Source organism: Sphaerodactylus townsendi, linkage group LG10 (genome assembly GCF_021028975.2).
Source record: "Sphaerodactylus townsendi isolate TG3544 linkage group LG10, MPM_Stown_v2.3, whole genome shotgun sequence".
Classification (NCBI taxonomy): Eukaryota; Metazoa; Chordata; class Lepidosauria; order Squamata; family Sphaerodactylidae; genus Sphaerodactylus; species Sphaerodactylus townsendi.
This window is the reverse complement of record NC_059434.1, coordinates 83,420,976-83,439,284: the sequence shown is the minus strand read 5'-3', so window position 1 is coordinate 83,439,284 and position 18,309 is coordinate 83,420,976.

Here is an 18,309-nt window from a genome sequence, read left to right as displayed (position 1 = left end):
CATCACTGGTGTAGTTGTTAAGAGCTATGGACTGCAATATGGAGAATCTGGTTGATTCCCCACTCCTCCACACGAACTCTTATCTGATGAACTAGATTTGTTTCCCTGCTCCTCCACTTGCAGCCTTCTGGGTGACACTGGGCTAGTCCCAGTTCTCTCAGAACTCTCTCAACCCCACCTACCACACAAGGTGTCTGCTGTGGGGAGAGGAAGGGTAACATGTTTGCAAACTGCCTTGAGTCTCCTTATAGGAGAAAAAGGGAGGTATATAATACCAAATTCCTCCTCCTCCTGCTCCTGCTCCTGCTCCTGCTCCTCCTCCTGCTCCTCCTCCTCCTCCTCCTCCTCCTCCTCCTCCTCCATGGCTGTCCCTGCTTAGCTTCTGAGATCTGATGAGTTTGTGTTAGCTTGGGCCATCCGAGTTAGGCAATTCATAATATTAAATTGCAGTTATTCATAATATTAAAAATTGCCCTCTGTCTAGAGGCACTCGAGGCAAAATGAACTTTAAAAATCAGAATACATAAGCAGAAGAGATGTCAACACAACTGAGAAATCCTTTCCCTGAATTTGTTTGTTGAATTAAGTATTTTTACCCTGCTTTTCTCTCCCAAGGGGACTCAAGAGACTTACAAAAGCACCCCCAAGCCATGTAAATAAGCAGGTGATGTCAACAGACAAAAAAATTGGTATTTAAATAAACAGAAAAAGTAAAAGCGGACACATGTTTAAATATTTGAAGGGATGTCGTATCGAAGACGGAGCAGGCTTGTTTTCCGCTGCTCCGGAGACTAGGACAAGGAGTTATGGATTCAAGGTACAGGAAAAGAGATTCCACCTAAACACTGCAAAGAGCTTCCTAATGGTCAGGGCTGTTGGACAGTGGAATCCGCTGCCTCGGAGAGTGGTGGAGTCTCCTTCTTTGGAAGTTTTTAAACAGAGGCTGGATGGCCATCTGTGCAGAGTGCTTTGATTGTGTATTCTTTCTGCATGGTAGAGGGTTGGACTTGATGGCCCTTGTGGTCTCTCCCACCTCCATGGTTCCATAATTCTAAATATCCAAATTCTGAATGAACCAAAATCATGCCTTAGCAGGTGCCCTTTGGTAAGATAGGAAAAGCCGTTGAAATGCATCTGGGTTGTATTTCATAGAATCATAGCATTGGAAGAGACCCCAAGGCCATCAAGTCCAATGCATGGACGTAGGTAAGGGGGGGGTCTCGGGTTTGAACCCCCCCATTCATGTCCGGAGCTCCGCCCCTCTGTTTGTGGGTTTTTAAAACATTTTAGTGCTTTTTTGGTTTTTGGCCTGCAGGGGGCGCATTGTTTGGGCTAGCAGAACCAAACTTTCGGGGATTGTTTGGGGGACTCTCCTGATGATACTACCCGGGTTTGGTGGGTTTGGTTCAGCGGGTCCTCCAGATTAGAATGCACCTGCTCTTAACTTACTCACAAGACATTGAAAGTGATGCTGTTTCAGGGGTGGGGGGATAATCCACCCCAAAACAGCATCACTTTCAATGTTGTTTAACTAGGGACCCCAGATTCTCCCTTTAAGGTGGATTTAAAAGGAGATTTGGGGCTCGCTAGTTTAAACACCATTGAAAGTGATGCTTGGGTGCTGTGTGGTTTCCGGGCTGTATGGCCGTGTTCTAGCAGCATTCTCTCCTGACGTTTCGCCTGCATCTGTGGCTGGCATCTTCAGAGGATCTGATGTTGGGAAAGCAAGTGGACTATATATATATCTGCTGGAGTGTCCAGGGTGGGTGGAGAGAAACCCTATGTCTGTGAGTAACAAAGAAGGCAGCCAGAACAATAGTTGAGGGTAATCTTTTGAATAGAAGTATGAGTAACAATGAAGACTATAGCATGCATGCAACACTGGAGATAGCAAAGGTCACTGGTGGGGAGCATCTGAATAGAAATGATATCCTGGCACTTTGTTTCTTTTGTCTATGGTCATCCTGCAGTTTAGTATGGAGCTTGTTAGACACTGTCTTGACTCTAGTATTTTTCAACACTGGCAGCCAAGTTCTGTTCATTTTTCATAGTTTCTTCCCCTTCCTGTTAAAATTGTCCATGTGCTTAAGTGGATTTCAATTCGTACTTCTCTGTAGTCTGACGTGAAGTGGCTTTCTTAGCAGTGGTCCAGATTTCTGTATTTTCTCAAATAATATTCTAAGTGTCCAGGGTGGTTTATCATGTGTTCTGCTATTGGTTGGGATTTTTCATGGCTAGAAATAGTCTGCAGTGCCTTCGATGTTCTTTTGATCACGTGTCTGCTGGGCCATGTTTGGTGGTCTTCTATGTAGAGCTCTGTCCAGCCAGCTGCATGGTATGTGATAGACTCCTGCATTAGCTAAAGGATCCCCTCTGTATCCCTTTAAGGAACAGTAGCATCTGTTGAATTTTTCTTGAGTGGGTCTGGTAGATTGTTTGTAGGTTGTGCTTCTTCATCCAGTTTCCCTATCGCGATCAGTGGTTCCCTTGGATGTGGCGGTAGAGAACACTTTCCCTCTAGATGGCTCTTTATCTTTGTTCATGTGGCTTTTTGTTCTTGGTCTTGCAGCCCTTCTGATTTCTGTATTAGAGTAAATCCATTAGCCTGTAGGAGAGCCCTGTTTAGGTGATTCAATTCATCCTTGTAGGAGGTGAGGTCTCTACAGATTCTGTTGCCTAAAAGTGCGATGTACCAAAGTTTTTATGGTGCTCCTTTTTTTTTGCCCTGGATGGTGATTTTCGAGTTTTTTGTGTAGATATCTGTCTGTGGTGAGTAGGTTTTCTGTATACCTGTGTGTCCCAATTGCTGGTTTGGTTTTATGGATGACCTAAAACATCTAAAAATGGCAGTTTTCCTTCATTTTCTTTCTCCATGAAGTAAATTGGATGTTTGGGTGGGATCTTGTTGATATGGTCCAGGAACTTATTTAGTTCTTCTTTCTCTCCTCATTGGCTCCAAAATGGTGAAGGTGCTTCATCCACATAACGGAACCATATGGTAGGCTTTTTTTGGTGCTGTTTTTCAGGGCTTGTTTCTCAAAATGTTCCATATAAAAAATTAGCTATTACAGGGCTAAAGAGGGCTACCCATGGCATACCCCATCTCTTCTGTTCATAGTATTCATTATCCCACTGGAAGTAACTAGTAGTGAGACAATGTTGAAACAGGGCTGTGATGTTCTTTTGGGAATTTCTGGTTAATGAGGTGTCATGGGTTGTCTGCTATGGGGACCTTGTGTTGAATAGGGACACCACATCAAAACTTTCGATCAGTTTTGTCATTGGGGCTTGAGTTTGGGTTTGCTGAAGTTTTTTTTCAAATGGAAAGTGAGTTGGAGTGTAATGCCTTAATGTAATGTGAAGTAAGTCCAATGTGGATTTGCAGTTGTGTGGCCAAAACTTTGCCAAATCATATGCTAGGAGATCCAATTGCACTCACACAATAAGTCTGGAGTGGAGTGGAGGTCCTTGTTGGGATTTTTGGGAGTCCATAGAGTCCAGGAGGGTGAGCTTCCAGATTTGCAGAGACATTTTGCGAATTCGATTGGATCAATTGAGGAGTTTTTTTAATCAAGGTGTTGGTTTTTCCTGAGTGATTTTGTTATTGGGTCCTGTTTTAACTTTTTTGTATGTCAGGGGTCCAAAGAAGTTGTCTGATTTTTTTTTCTTTGTATATAGGTCTTGTTTCCGGCCGATAAACTCAGTGGCATTTACCTTTTATCTGCTTGGTGCAGGAATGCAGGATTTCTTGCGAAGCCAGGAATTCGAGTGAGATCTTTGATGGCTTTTCTTTCTTTCCTTGTTATGAAAAACTCCAATCACCTTGTTATTTCACCTTTCCTTGTTATTGATCCTTGTTATTGATCCTTGTTATTGATTCCTTGTTATTAATCACCTTTCCTTGTTATTGAAAAACTCCAATCACCATCCAGGGCAAAAAAGGAGCACCATAAAAACTTTGGTACATCAGCTAAACAGAATCTTGTCAGAACCTCACCTCCTACAAGATCTAATTGAATCACCTAAACAGGGCTCCTACGGGCTACCGGATTGCTCTAATATGTAGAAACTAGAAGGGCTTGCAAGACCAAGAACAAAGAAACCACATGAACAAATATAAAAGGGAGCCATCTAGAGGGAAAAGTGTTCTTACCATGGCCATCAAAGGGAAAACCACTGGATCGTGAGCATAGGAAAACTGATGAAAAGAAGCACAACCTACAAACAATCTACAGACCCACTAAGAAAATTCAACAGATGCCTACGTTCAGCAAAGGGATAAGAGGGATCCCTTTAGCTAATGCAGGAGTCTATCGCATACCATGCACGGCTGTGGACAAGTCTACATAGGGAACCACCAAACGCGCCCAGCTGGCGCAGACACGTGACAAAGAACACCTAAAGCGCACTGCAGACTATTTCAGCCAGAAAAATCCCAGCAATAGCAAGAACACATGATAAACCACCCTGGACATAGAGAATATTATTTGAGAAAATACAGAAATTCTGGACCACTCTGGAAAGCCCACTACGTCCAGACTGGCCACAGAGAAGCAATTGAAATCCATAAGCACATGGACAATTTTAACAGGAAGGAAGAAACTATGAAAATGAACAGAACTTGGCTGCCAGTGTTGAAAAATACTAGAGTCAAGACTGTGTCAAACCAGCTCCACACAAACACAGGATGACCATAGACAAAAAAGAAACAAAAGGAAGGACTAGGATGGGAGCTCATTGTGGTTTTCAGACTAATATGGCTTCGTGTGCATTCTAGCAACATTCGCTCCTGGACGTTTAGCACCGCATCTGTGGCTGGCATCTTCAGAGGATCTGATGTTGGGAAAGCAAGTGGAGTATATATATCTGTTGGAGTGTCCAGGGTGGTGGGTAGAAAACTCACTGTGAGTAACAAAGGCGGCAACCAGGTCAATAGTTGAGGGCATCTGAATAGAAGTATGAGTAACAATGAAGACTACAGCCTGGGAGTAACCCTGTAGATAGCAAGGTCACTGGTGGGAGCATCTGAATAGAAGTATCTTGGCCTTTGTTTCTTTTGTCTATGGCAGGGGTAGGGAACCTGCAGAAATTGAGAGCCGCGACATCGGCTCTTCGTTCTTTGCACTGCGGCTTGACTCCACGAGCCGGTGCCGCTGCAACCCACATCCTTATCTCCGTTCACTCGTGGCAGCAGGGCTTAATGCATCCATGCACTTCTCAGAATGAGCGGAGTAAAAGGTAAAACCCAATATATACATTGTTATTCTTTATTTTTAAATGTCAAAATTATTGACTGCGGCTCTGGGTGTTTCCTTTTCCCATGGAAAATGGGTCCAAATGGCTCTTTGAGTGTTAAAGGTTCCCTACCCCTGGTCTATGGTCATCCTGTGTTTGTGTGGAGCTGGTTTGACATTAATCTTGACCTAGTATTTTCCAACATTGGTAGTTGTTCTGTTCATTTTCATAGTTTCTTTTCCTTTCCTGTTAAAATTGTCCATGTTGCTTATAGATTCAATTGCTTATCTGTGTAGTTCGACGTAGTGGCTTTCACAGAGTGGTCCAGAATTTCTGTTGTTTTCAAATAATATTCTATGTTCAGGTTGGTTTTATCATGTGTTCTGCTATTGCCGATTTTCTGGCTGAAAATCAGCAATAGCATGAACACATGACAATAACCAACCTGGACATAGAATATTATTTGAAAAAAAACAGAAATTCTGACCACTCTGAAAAGCCTACATCAGACTACGTCCAGAGAAGCAATTGAAATCCATAAGCACATGAACAATTTTAACAAGGAAAGGAAGAAACATGAAAATGAACAGAACTTGCTGCCAGTGTTGAAAAATATCTAGGGTCAAGACTGTGTCAAACTCAGCTCCACACAAACACAGGATGACCATAGACAAAAGAAACAAAGGACCTCGTAAAGATACTTCTATCTCAGATGCTCTCCACCAGTGACCTTGCTATCTACAGGGTTACTCCCAGGCTATAGTCTTCGTTGTTACTTCATACTTCTATTCAGATGCTCCTCAACTATTGACCTTGGTTTCTGCCTTCTTTGCTACTTCCTACAGACAAGGGTTTCTTTCACCCAAATTCCTGAGACACTCAACAACAGATATATATATACTCCACTTGCTTTCCCAACATCAGATCCTCTGAAGATGCCAGCCACAGATGCAGGCGAAACGTCAGGAGAGAATGCTGCTAGAACACGGCCATACAGCCCGGAAACCACACAGCACCCAAGTGATTCCGGCCGTGAAAGCCTTCGACAATACATTGAAAGTGATGCTGTTTGGGGGTAGATTCCAGCATCAGCGCTAGGCCAGGGGCGGGGCTTGGGGAGGCATGGCCATGCCCTAGGGGTGGGTGGAGGTGTGGCCCCACCCCCGAACCTCCCCCTAAAAAAATCTATACCTACGTCCCTGGTTCCAAACCCCTGCCCTGCAGGAACACACAATCAAAGCACTACCATCATATGTTCATCTAGCCTCTGTTTGAAAAGCTCAAAAGAAGGAGACCCCACCCATCTCCAAGGCAGTGAATTCCACTGTCAAACAGCCCTGACAGTCAGAAAGGTCTTCCTAATGTTTAGGCGGAATCTCTTTTCCTGCACCTTAAATCCATTACTCCGTAATGCCCTAGTCTCTGAGGCAGCAGAAAAGAAGCTTGCTCCCTCTACGACGTGACACCCCTTCAAATATTTAAACAGGGCTATCATGTCCCCCCTTAACCTTCGCTTCTCCAGACTAAACATCCCCAGCTTCCTAAGCTTCTCTTTGTAGGGCATGGATTCCAGACCTTTTACCATTTTGGTTTCCCTCCTCTGGACCTGTTCCAGCTGGTCCATATCCTTCCTAAATTGTGGTGCCCAGAACTGGACCCAGTATCCCTGGTGAAATATTCTCACTTCTCTGCTTTCTGGAACTTTGGTCATCTGTTCCAAGAAGGCTCATCCACCCCTTCAGTCTGGCTTGGGCATCTTTAGTAGACCCCAACAATGAGATCTCTCCCCCTTAATTTTTACCCCCATGCTCTCAAACTGGCGTCCAGGATTTAAGTCATGGACCTGCTCATAGGTGTAATTATCCCTGAAGTATGATACTCCTCCACCAACTTTACTAGTTGGTCTGTCTCTCTGAAACAGGTTATACCCTCCAATTACTACATTCCAATCAGGATCACATTACAATGTGATAATTCCCAGTTCTGTGATTTGGAACACAAGCTTGTGAATATATGAAAAGAAATTCGAGATAGGGCGATGCTGAGCTATCTCTGAAGAAATAGAAAGATAGAAATGGAAATGGAGATCAGAGTATGGCAGAAGGGGGAATAGACTTTAGTGAACTAACTTGTTCAGCATTAGATGGAATTTAAAATGCTGTTTTCAAAGTGAATGTAAAAGTTTGCAACAGAATAGGGTGCCCAGAACTGAACACAGTACTCTAGGTGAGGTCTAACCAATGCAGAGTAGAGTGGTACAATTACTTCCCTCGATCTAGACACTACACTCTTAGCGATGCATCCCAGAATCACGTTGGCTTTCTCGGCTGCCACATCACACACCCTCGCTGGACTCCACAAGGTTCAGTTTGTGGCCTCCTACTAAGACTCCCAGATCCCTTTCGCATGTACTGTTGTCAAGCCAGGTGCCACCCATCCTATCTCTGTATCTATTTGAGCATCCCTCTTCAATGGTCTCCTGGAAGAGGATGTCTAATGAAACCTGAATCCTTCCCCCCCCTTGTGGCTTCTCCTTTGCAAGTCAGTCGAATCCAGTTGCGTCCGCTTGTAACGGAATGGTTTATAGTGCCCAGGTCTGATGCGGGGCTGCCAGTCATCAAAGCTGATTTGCTAAGGTGTCTTAATCAATTTAATTAGCTGCCATGTAAGCTCCACCAGAACAGCTGCTTCTGTCATCAATTAAGCCTCTCAAATCGATGGCAGAGACTTATTAAGCGGCTTTCTTTGAAGTGTAGAGCTTTAAAAAATGTACATAGGGAGCAAGCCGACGGAGGCAGCATTTTGGGACAGAGTTAAGGTTTGTATCGCTGAGCAGCGCTCCTCCCTCTCCTTTGCTTCCCCTCAGGTAGGAGCAGCTGTGGCGTAGTGGTTAAGAGCAGGTGCACTCTAATCTGGAGAACCGGGTTTGATTCCATGCTCTGCCACTTGAGCTATGGAGGCTTATCTGGGGAACTAGATTAGTGTGTGCACTCCAACACAAGCCAGCTGGGTAGTGGTGTAGCGCCCAGGGGGTTGGGGGTGTCTTGCACCAGGCACACTTCGATGTGGGGGTGTGACGGGAGCGTGGCAGGAGCGTTCTGTGGTGTGCCGGGGCAGGAGGGGCATGGCAGGGGAACAGGGCTCACAAGCGCCCCAGGGACAGTTCCCCCTAGCTATGGCTCTGCAGCTGAGTGACCTTGGGCTAGTCACAGTTCTTTAGAGCTCTCTCAGCCCCACCCACCTCCACAGGTGTTGTGGAGGGGAAGGGAAAGGAGATTGTAAACCAATTTGAGTCTCCTTACAGGAGAGAAAGGGGGGAATATAAATCCAAACTCTTCTTCTTCTTCTAGTGGCGTAGGAGGTTAAGAGCTCGTGTATCTAATCTGGAGGAACCGGGTTTGATTCCCAGCTCTGCCGCCTGAGCTGTGGAGGCTTATCTGGGGAATTCAGATTAGCCTGTGCACTCCCACACACGCCAGCTGGGTGACCTTGGGCTAGTCACAGCTTCTCGGAGCTCTCTCAGCCCCACCTACCTCACAGGGTGTTTGTTGTGAGGGGGGAAGGGCAAGGAGATTGTCAGCCCCTTTGAGTCTCCTGCAGGAGAGAAAGGGGGGATATAAATCCAAACTCTTCTTCTTCTTCTCCTTCTAGAAAAAAGAATTGGAAAAATGTGTTTTTGTGCGAAGAGGCCAAAACAACCCAGAATTGTTTTCGCGCGCTCAAATCGCGTCCTGAATGGGCAAAAGGCTCACAGGTGAACATAAAAAGTGAAAATGGGTTCATTTGTAATGACTGCATTATAACGGTGCTGTGTGGAATCCACCATTGAAAAACAACATCCACATGGAACAAGAAAACCACACGCAGCACCTCCTCAGGGCGTCTCAGTTCTGTAACATCCGCCTGCCTAACCTGCCACGGGAGGTTTGCCGACTGGGATCGGTGTCGGAAGCGAAGTGGGCTGGTTTCCAGTTCACAAAGAGCCCGAGGGCTGCATATGAAAGAGAAACACCGACCAAGGCGGAAGCTTTTTGTATCAGGGTAGCAAGGTGGAAATGTGAAAAAAGCAATTAATGTGGGCTATTCCCAAAGCTTCGACGAGTGCTGGAACAATGTTCCCCGTTGCTTCCACGTCGGTCTGCTAGACACGATTATGAAACAACTGCCCCAGAGATGCACGCCGGGCCCCCCTGCTTCCAATCATTACGAGGTAGCTGAAGAAAGTTTTATTTAGGGCTGCATTTGTTAAGGCACGATTTTAAAAAAATGCTTTCGTGTCCTTTGTTTTATGCATTTTAAGGAAGAATTTGGAGGTATATCCTGCTTTTCTTCACTATTAAAGAATCTCAAAGTGGTTTGCAGTTGCCTTCCCTTCCTCTCCCCACAACAGGCACCCTGTGAGGTAGGTGGGGCTGAGAGAGTTCCGAGAGAACTGGGACTGGCCCAGTCTTAACTGGTTAAATCAGTGGAGGCTGATTAATTGGGGTTAAGGCTACCAGGTTTTCCGCTAACCTGCTGGCAACCCCTGATCCTTGACACATCTTGGTAGGACAGCAGGGGACAATTGAAGACAAAATGCTGCTGTGCCGTCGGGACCTTCAGGAAAACCACAGATTTTCTGCAGAGTCCTAGGGCTTTTATGCACGCAGTGCTTACCTTGCAGCTGTGTGCTTCGCAGTGGGTTTTTCCCTGCAGTTTTTTTGTTTGAACTGGATTCCCTCATGGTGTAGTGGTTAAGATTCTCTAATCTGGAGAACTGGGTTTGATTCCCCACTCCTCCACCTAGGTGGCAGAGGTTTACCTGGTGAATCAGATGTGATTCCACACTCCTACATTCCTGCTGGGTGACCTTGGGCTAGTCTCAGTACATCGTTCGCCGTTAAGCCTTGCTCGTTCGCTCGCTAAGCTCGCTAAGCTCGCTTTTATAGCCGCCGTATGGCCTCTTCGCTCGTTCTCACTTCAACAGCCACCGCCTTCTTCAGTCCGATGCGTTGTCGCTGCGTGTCGCTGTCAGTTGCTGCTGCCTGCCGCTGCTTGTCTTCTTCTTCTTCTTCTTCTTCTTCTTCTTCTTCTTCTTCTTCTTCTTCTTCTTCTTCTTCTTCTTCTTCTTCTTCTTCTTCTTCTTCTTCTTCTCCTCACTGCGAAATGTCCACAGCCAAGCCAAGCTGCCATTTAGCCCAACAGCCCCCCACTTTCTTGTTATGTCTGATTGAGCGGGACTGCTTTTTGGGGAGGTGGGGGAAAACAGGTAGAGCGAGGAAGCCCAAAGGAAGCTAAACGCATGTTGATTCCCCTCGCTTTCTGTTTGCATTTCCCTGAAAAGTCATACCTTCACCGGTATCGGGAGAGTTTGAGCTGAGAATAAGGTAAGTTCTGAAAAGGGGAAAACATGTGCATAACTGAGATTCCAACCCCAAGGGAAGGTACGCTGCATGCGAAGGAGACCAAATGTGTGGGATAGCCCTTAGAGTAGTGCAGTGGTGGCGAACCTTTGGCACTCCAGATGTTATGGACTACAATTCCCATCAGCCCCTGCCAGCATGCCCAATTGGCCATGCTGGCAGGGGCTGATGGGAATTGTCGTCCATAACATCTGGAGTGCCAAAGGTTCGCCACCACGGGAGTAGTGTGACATCGCTTCTGGGTTTGCCCTGGAAATGATGTCACGTGGGCAACCCAACAGCGCCCTCTCACGTCCCTACCTCCCAGCTCTCACTCCAGTCTTGGGGAAATCCATACTATATACAGCAGGACTTACATGCCAGGCTGCCCAGTTCCAGCTGAGTTGGGATGTTTCTTCTTCATGGCCATAAGCCTTTTATCCTCACTCGTTCCTCTTCCCAAGAAGGAGAATGCCTTGTTTTCCCTCTCCCATCTTCCGATCATTGTGTCCTTCTGCCCCCTCCCCTGCGCAAAACCATTTTTTCATGCATGTGTCTAATGGACTGCGAAGTATGGGGCTGCTGATTGGCCTCTGGAGCCTGAAAGGACTTTTCAGGACACCAGACGGAATAAATACTCTGGAGAGACATAGAGCAGTAATAGGAATGCTATTCAATTAACTGCAGGGAGTTTGGAGATAGCAGCTATTTTGCAAACAGGCGCTGTCGCTGAGCAGTGGAGAACCACACCATCTCTATGGTGATTAATGCTAGAGGAAAGCAGACGTCTCTCCCTTCTCATGCTTCTCTTGGGAAAGTTGACTTCGGGCCCAGTTTATCTATGCAAGAGAATGAGGTGGTAGTTTGGACAGTTCCAGGGAAGAATGTTGATTAGGGCTACCAGAAGAGAAGAAGAAGAGTTTGGATTTCTATCCCCCCTTTCTCTCCTGCAGGAGACTCAAAGGGGCTGACAATTTCATAAGAACATAAGAACAAGCCAGCTGGATCAGACCAAAGTCCATCTAGTCCAGCTCTCTGCTACTTGCAGTGGCCCACCAGGTGCCTTGGGGAGCTCACATGTAGGATGTGAACGCAATGGCCTTCTGTGGCTGTTGCTCCCGATCACCTGGTCTGTGAAGGCATTTGCAATCTCAGATCAAAGAGGATCAAGATTGGTAGCCGTAAATCGACTTCTCCTCCATAAATCTGTCCAAGCCCCTTTTAAAGCTATCCAGGTTAGTGGCCATCACCACCTCCTGTGGCAGCATATTCCAAACACCAATCACACGTTGCGTGAAGAAGTGTTCCAAACACCAATCACACGTTGCGTGAAGAATCTCCTTGCCCTTCCCCCCTCACAACAAACACCCTGTGAGGTGGGTGGGGCTGAGAGAGCTCCGAAGAACTGTGACTAACCCATGGTCACCCAGCTGGCGTGTGTGGGAGTGTACAGGCTAATCTGAATTCCCCAGATAAGCCTCCACAGCTCAGGCGGCAGAGCTGGGAATCAAACCTGGTTCCTCCAGATTAGATACAGGAGCTCTTAACCTCCTACGCCACTGCTGCTCCTGGGGCATGCATGCACCCTGCACCCCATCGTGCCCTGGAATGCCCACCACCAGTGTGCGCCTGGTGCATCATGCACCCCTCGCCCCCTTGGCGCTACGTCACTGAGGGCTACCAAGAAGATATCCCGCTTTCCACAACTTTTTCTGCTGCCACTCAAGAGTGGTGAAGGTGGGACATCATTTCCAGGGAAAACCCAGAAGTGACGTCAGTCCTTCCTGTGTGGGGAACCTGGTGGTGACCTCCTTCTTCTCTAGGAACAGCTGAAAACACTATGGTTTTACCATAAACGTTTCAACGACTCCTAGGGACAACGGTCACCACTTCCAGGTTTTCCTGGGCCGTTTCCCCACTTACCTTATGCTGCGCGCTACTCTCCCCAAGTAGCGCGGGGTCCCGCGGCACTCCCCACTACAGGGGTGGCGACAACGCAGCCGCCCCGACGCTGCTGCTCTCACACCCCCTCAGTGCACGTCATCCCTGGCGCTCCTCAAAACGGTGCCTTTTGATGACCCCGTGGGGTCATGGGGAAGCCCGGGAGCGCGCCAGAGATGACGCACGCTGAGAGTAGCGCGCAGCAAAGGGTGGTCAAGGTAAGTGGGGAAACGCCCCCTGTTATGATGTCACAACATCACTGACAGCCCCCATGTCCCCCCACTTGGGTCTCCTGCTTGTTGCCTTACTACAAGTAGCACATTTCTGATGCAACATAGAATAGAAAAGTAACATGACAAGCAAAGAGAGGGGTAGACTCTTTCTCCAGGCTGTGCTAGTTGTTTATTGGCAGGTAAGACTATTGAGAGAAAAGGATGGGGGTGGGGGTGAAATATCAGGCCTTATTTGATTAGAGGAAAAATACTGAATGGTCAAGGCTGAGAGGGTATGATTAGCCTAAGGTCACCCAGCAAGCATCCACAGCAGAGTAGGGATTCAAGCCTGGTTTTCCCAGATGTAGCCTAATACCTTAACCACTACATCATGATGGCTGCCATAAACACATATAAAACCTTCTGCTCCTCTGAGGCACATTTGCCAGCATAGTGTAGTGGTTAAGAGCAGGTGCATTATAATTTGGAGAACTGGATTTGATCCCCTACTCTGCCCCTTGAGCTGTGGAGGCTTATCTGTTGAACTAGATTAGCTTGTGCACTCCAACACATGCCAGCTGGGTGACCTTAGGCTAGTCACAGTTCTTTGGAGCTGTTTCAGCCTCACCTGCCTCACAGGGTGTTTGTGGGGGGGGGGGCTCTGGCCCCTGCCTGGTGGAATGCTCTACCTCCAGCTGTCCGGGCCCTGTGGGACCTTGGTGAATTCCGCAGGGCCTGTAAGACGGAGCTATTCCACGCAGGGCCTGTAAGATGGAGCTATTTTGGAGGGGCTGGCCGCGGTTCTATTGCCCCCCACTGAAACCGGAACTAAGCTGCCTTTTCCATCCTGGTAGGACCCTGATTCCATCCTGGGCCCTGCCTCTCCTCCCTTCTCCTTTGGCCTTTAGACCGGGCGCCTGTGTGTGTGTTTTTACACAACCTTTGTGGTTTAATCTGTATTTATTGTTTTAATTGCTGCTGAATTTTAATGAGTTAGATTTTATGTTATATTGATTTACTGTTCTGGAAACAGTCATGTTGTGAGCCGCCTCGAGCCCTTCAGGGATGAAGCGGCCTATAAATTTAATAAATAAATAAATAAATAAAAGGAGCTTGTACGCCCCTTTGAGTCTTTTCACAGGAGAGAAAGGGGGGATATAAATCTTCTTCTTCTTCTTCTTCTTCTTCTTCTTCTTCTTCTTCTTCTTCTTCTTCTTCTTCTTCTTCTTCTTCTTCTTCTTCTTCTTCTTCTTCTTCTTCTTCTACTGGATTTTTTAAAAAAAACATTCCTACCAATAGCTTTTCCCACACTTCGACCAGCTTCTCAAATTCTAGCTACAACAGTGCAAAGGAACTAAACCCCTCACACAAACGTGTCATGCGAATCCTCCTCCAAGGACAGCCCAGAACTTTTTTACATGCCCAAAAGTCCTCTTCCAAGAAATGAAATAAGCCGCAAATTCTCTCTCACTCTGTTAGTTCCCTTGACAGTTGGGTAATTATAAGAAGCTTTGCTGTGCCTGTGCGCCTTTAAGTGAAGACATGCATTTCCTGTCTTTACAATAATCCCCCCAACTTTAGAAAGCTTTAGAAATTCCGGGGAGTTTTTGCAGGGCTAGAGCAAGTCATAGGAGTGACTGAAAAAAGGAGAAAAAAAAATCAACACCCCAAGGGGGAAATAACACTCCCATAATTAATAGTTCACTAGGGAAGACTTTGAACAGCTCATCCCAGATCTTTCGACAAGAAACTCCCTTTACATGACTCAGGCTATAGATTCCTGCCAGTTTTTTCATTCCTTGCCTTGGCTTTTCCTGTAAAAAGTGTACATATTTTAAAGAAATCTTATTTGAGCAACAGTGTCGTACCATATCATACATTCAAATAATGTGCCCATTATCCTTTCATACCATACGGCTTGCATACATAACATGAACAAACCTATAGAAAGGGCTGCAAAAATGGCGAGAAAAATATTCTGCACAGGAACATTTTTCTTGCTCAACCCAGGATATTTTGACCGTGCGGAACGGCCAGTGATTACTAATTTACATGGTTTCAAAATAAGGTGACCAGATTTTTGCTCCTGTAAAACAGGGCGGCCGCGGCGCCGCACTCCGCAGCCGTCAGGGAGCACTACTGCCTTTTGCGGTGCTCCCCGGAAACAGGGAAAACCGGGAAGCGCCCGCGAAAGGCAATGTGCTTCCTGCGGTCGCTGCTGGTGCTACGCGCTCACGTTTCCGCTTTTACAGGAGAGAAACAACTAATGTCAAGGACGCAGAGCATCACTGCCGTTTTTGTGGCGCTCCCCGTCAGGAAACAGGGAAGCGCCCCAGAAGGCAGTGCAGCAGCGCAGGAGGCACACGCGGGACAATTTTAAAAGCCGACGCTGAGCGGACATTAGGCGCCAAAGCATTGAGTGTCCCGCCAAAAGCGGGACGGCTGGTCACCTTATTTTAAAAGTGGGTTAGATGATGTTTTCAGTGTGAGGCCCATCAACGAGAATGAGCCATGCTGAACCAGTAGAAACCTCCAGTGCCATTTCCTCTCTTTTTCAAGGAGGAGAAATTTTGTGAATGGGGTTTCTGTCTCATCAAGCGCTGGCATACAAATTCAACTCATGCGCTGAGTGTAGAGGGAGCAGCAACCTATCCACCAGGGCAGCAAAATTACTCCCAGCTATGATGCTAGGCCTCTTAAAGATGTATGATGTGGAAAGAAGCCTCCGAGCAGTCGAAGTGTTTGTCCGCAAGCAGACACGATTCAAGATTCCCTTTCCGCTTCTTTCCTTTCCCAAAGCTTTTCAAGAAAAAAAAAATCGGATCTCCAAGACGCACGTTTTCAGGCCAGGCCTGGGCAACTTGTGATCTCCCGAGCAGAATGCAATTCACCAGCTGACGTGCGTCTGTTTTTGCCGCTTGGCCTGGGTTGCCGAGCAGCTGTCAGGTCACAGTAAATGGTGGGTTCAACTTGGTTTCTTTCAGGTGCAGATGGCTTACCCAAGGGCACGCATTGAGAAAATGTGATTTGCAGAGTCTGTTTTCCTAGAAGGAGAGGCGTGCAGCGAAATGCTCCGGGAGACAACAGAAAGGGAGTAATTTCAATCCCTGCTTGGTGTCTCTAACCAAATTACGCTGTATTTTTAAAATTCGACCCTTTTTCCCCCAGCAAAGAACTTGCTGCACTCATTGTTTTGTTTTTCCCCTGTGCTCGTTCACCCAGAAGATGACCTGCTAGCTTGCAGGCCTGGTATAAAGCTGACCGGTCAGTCTGGTCATGAGAACAAAATAGCCAGGGGATCAGCAGGCGAGGGAGGCCAACCGGAGGAAAACAATGTGTGAGATATACTTGTGCCTTTGTTTTATGCAAAGAAGTGGGGATCTGGGATGGGAAAAATCTGAGACTGTAGAACATCTGGGGAATAGGCTGCAGAGTAACAGAACAGATGTTGACTCAGACGGGGGTGTTTTTTTAGGAAAGGATATCTTGGAGTCTAGATGGGCCTGTTAAAGAATCTAAGGACCTTGTTACCTAATTCAGTCCACAGTACCTGTTGGCTAGGTCTATCAGTGGCTACTAGCCATGGTGACTGAAAGCAGTAAAGCAGGGGTCTTCAAACTATGGCCCTCCAGATGTTCATGGACTAGAATTCCCATCAGCCTCTGCCAGCATGAACAAGTGGTAGGGCTCATGGGAATTGTAGTCTATGAACATCTGGAGGGCCATAGTTTGAAGACCCCTGCAGTAAAGGAATCCCTGTGCCAGGAGGCAACATCAGGAGAAAGCCTTGTCCTTTGTGTTGGTGGACCTCCAGAGGAACTGTTGGCCACTGTGTAAGACAGGATGCTGGACTAGATGGACCACAGGATTGATCCAGCAAGGTTCGTCTTAGGTCTGGGGTGGCGAACCTTTGGCACTCCAGATGTTATGGACTACAATTCCCATCAGCCCCTGCCAGCATGGCCAATTGTAGAGGCTGATGGGAATTGTAGTCCATAACATCTGGAGTGCCAAAGGTTCACCACCACTGTCTTAGGTTCTTATAAGGGGAAGGTAAGCCCTGTTGTTGGACCTCCAAAAAAACTGTTTGGCCACTGTGAGACAGGATGCTGGACTAGATGGACCACAGGTCTGATCCAGCAGGGCTCTTCTGATGTTCTTCTCAGGGGGAGGCCTTGGTCTTTATACCCTGTAGTTGGACCTCCAGAAGAACTGCTTGACTACTGTGTAAGACAGGAGGCTAGTCTAGATGGGCTACTGATCTAATCCAACATGGCATTTCTAATGTCCTTATCAGAGGGAATCCTAGTCCTATATGCCCTGTTTTTGGACCGCAAAAGGAACTGGTTGGCCACTGTAGGAGACAAGACGTTCCCCATTCCTCCACCTGATCAGCAGACTCTTATCTAGTGAACTGGATTTGTTTCCCCACTCTTCCACATGAAGCCTGTGGGGGACCTTGGGCTAGTCACAGTTCTCTCTGAACTCTATCAGCCCCACCTACCTCACAAGCAGAGGTGGGATCCAGCAGGTTCTCACAGGTTCCTGAGAGTAGGTTACTAATTATTTGTGTGTGCCGAGAGGGGGTTACTAATTGGTGATTTTGACACGTGATTTTTACCTTAGTTATGTCCCCCCTCTCAGCAGTAGTGCGCAGAACTTGAAGCAGTCTAGCAGGAGGTGCACCGGCGTGTGTGGCAGCCTGCGTCTGCGTGCATTTGTTTCCCGCCCAAGGACCGGCGCAGCGACTGCATCCTTGCCACAGCCCTGCCCAGGAATGCCCCACCCTCGGAATGCCCGACCATGCCCCCGTCGTGCCCCGCCCAGCCCCACTGGCGCTACGCCACAGTTTGAATCTCACCACCATGGGAACCTGTTACTAAAATTTTTGGATCCCACCACTGCTCACAAGGTGTCTATTGTGAGGAGGGGAAAGGAAGGAGTTTGTGAGCAGCTTTGTGACTTCTTACAGTGGAGAAAGGTGGAGTATAAATCAGAACTCTTCTTTTTCTAGGGATTCCACTCCAGTTCTGTGAAATTGGCAGAAACAGCTGACAGAGGCACCTTGCCCTTTTATAATCATTTAACATCTTTCTCGTTCTTTCTCTTCCTTTCCAATTTTATCCCTACAGCAACCTTTTGAGATACTTTTGGCTGATGCAGCTAATGGAGAAAAGCACAAAATGTTTTTTTAAAAAATACAGTTTTAGGGGAGGGAAGAGTTAATTACTGAAGCTATTGTGGATGAAGGACCGTGGATTAACTCCCAACTGTCAAATTAAAGAAAGAAAACACCTCCTCTACCCTTCTCTACTTCATAAAATCGCAACAGTGCAAATCCCAGCAGAATCAGACCAGAGTTGAGAAGGCATTGCAGTTGCTTGCCAAATTTCCAGCTAGAAATCTTTGCCTCACTCTTCTGTGAAGAAGAAGAAGAAGAAGAAGAAGAAGAAGAAGAGGAGGAGGAGGAGGAGGAGGAGGAGGAGGAGGAGGAGGAGGAGGAGGAGGAGGAGGAGGAGGAGGAGGAGGAGGAGGAGGAG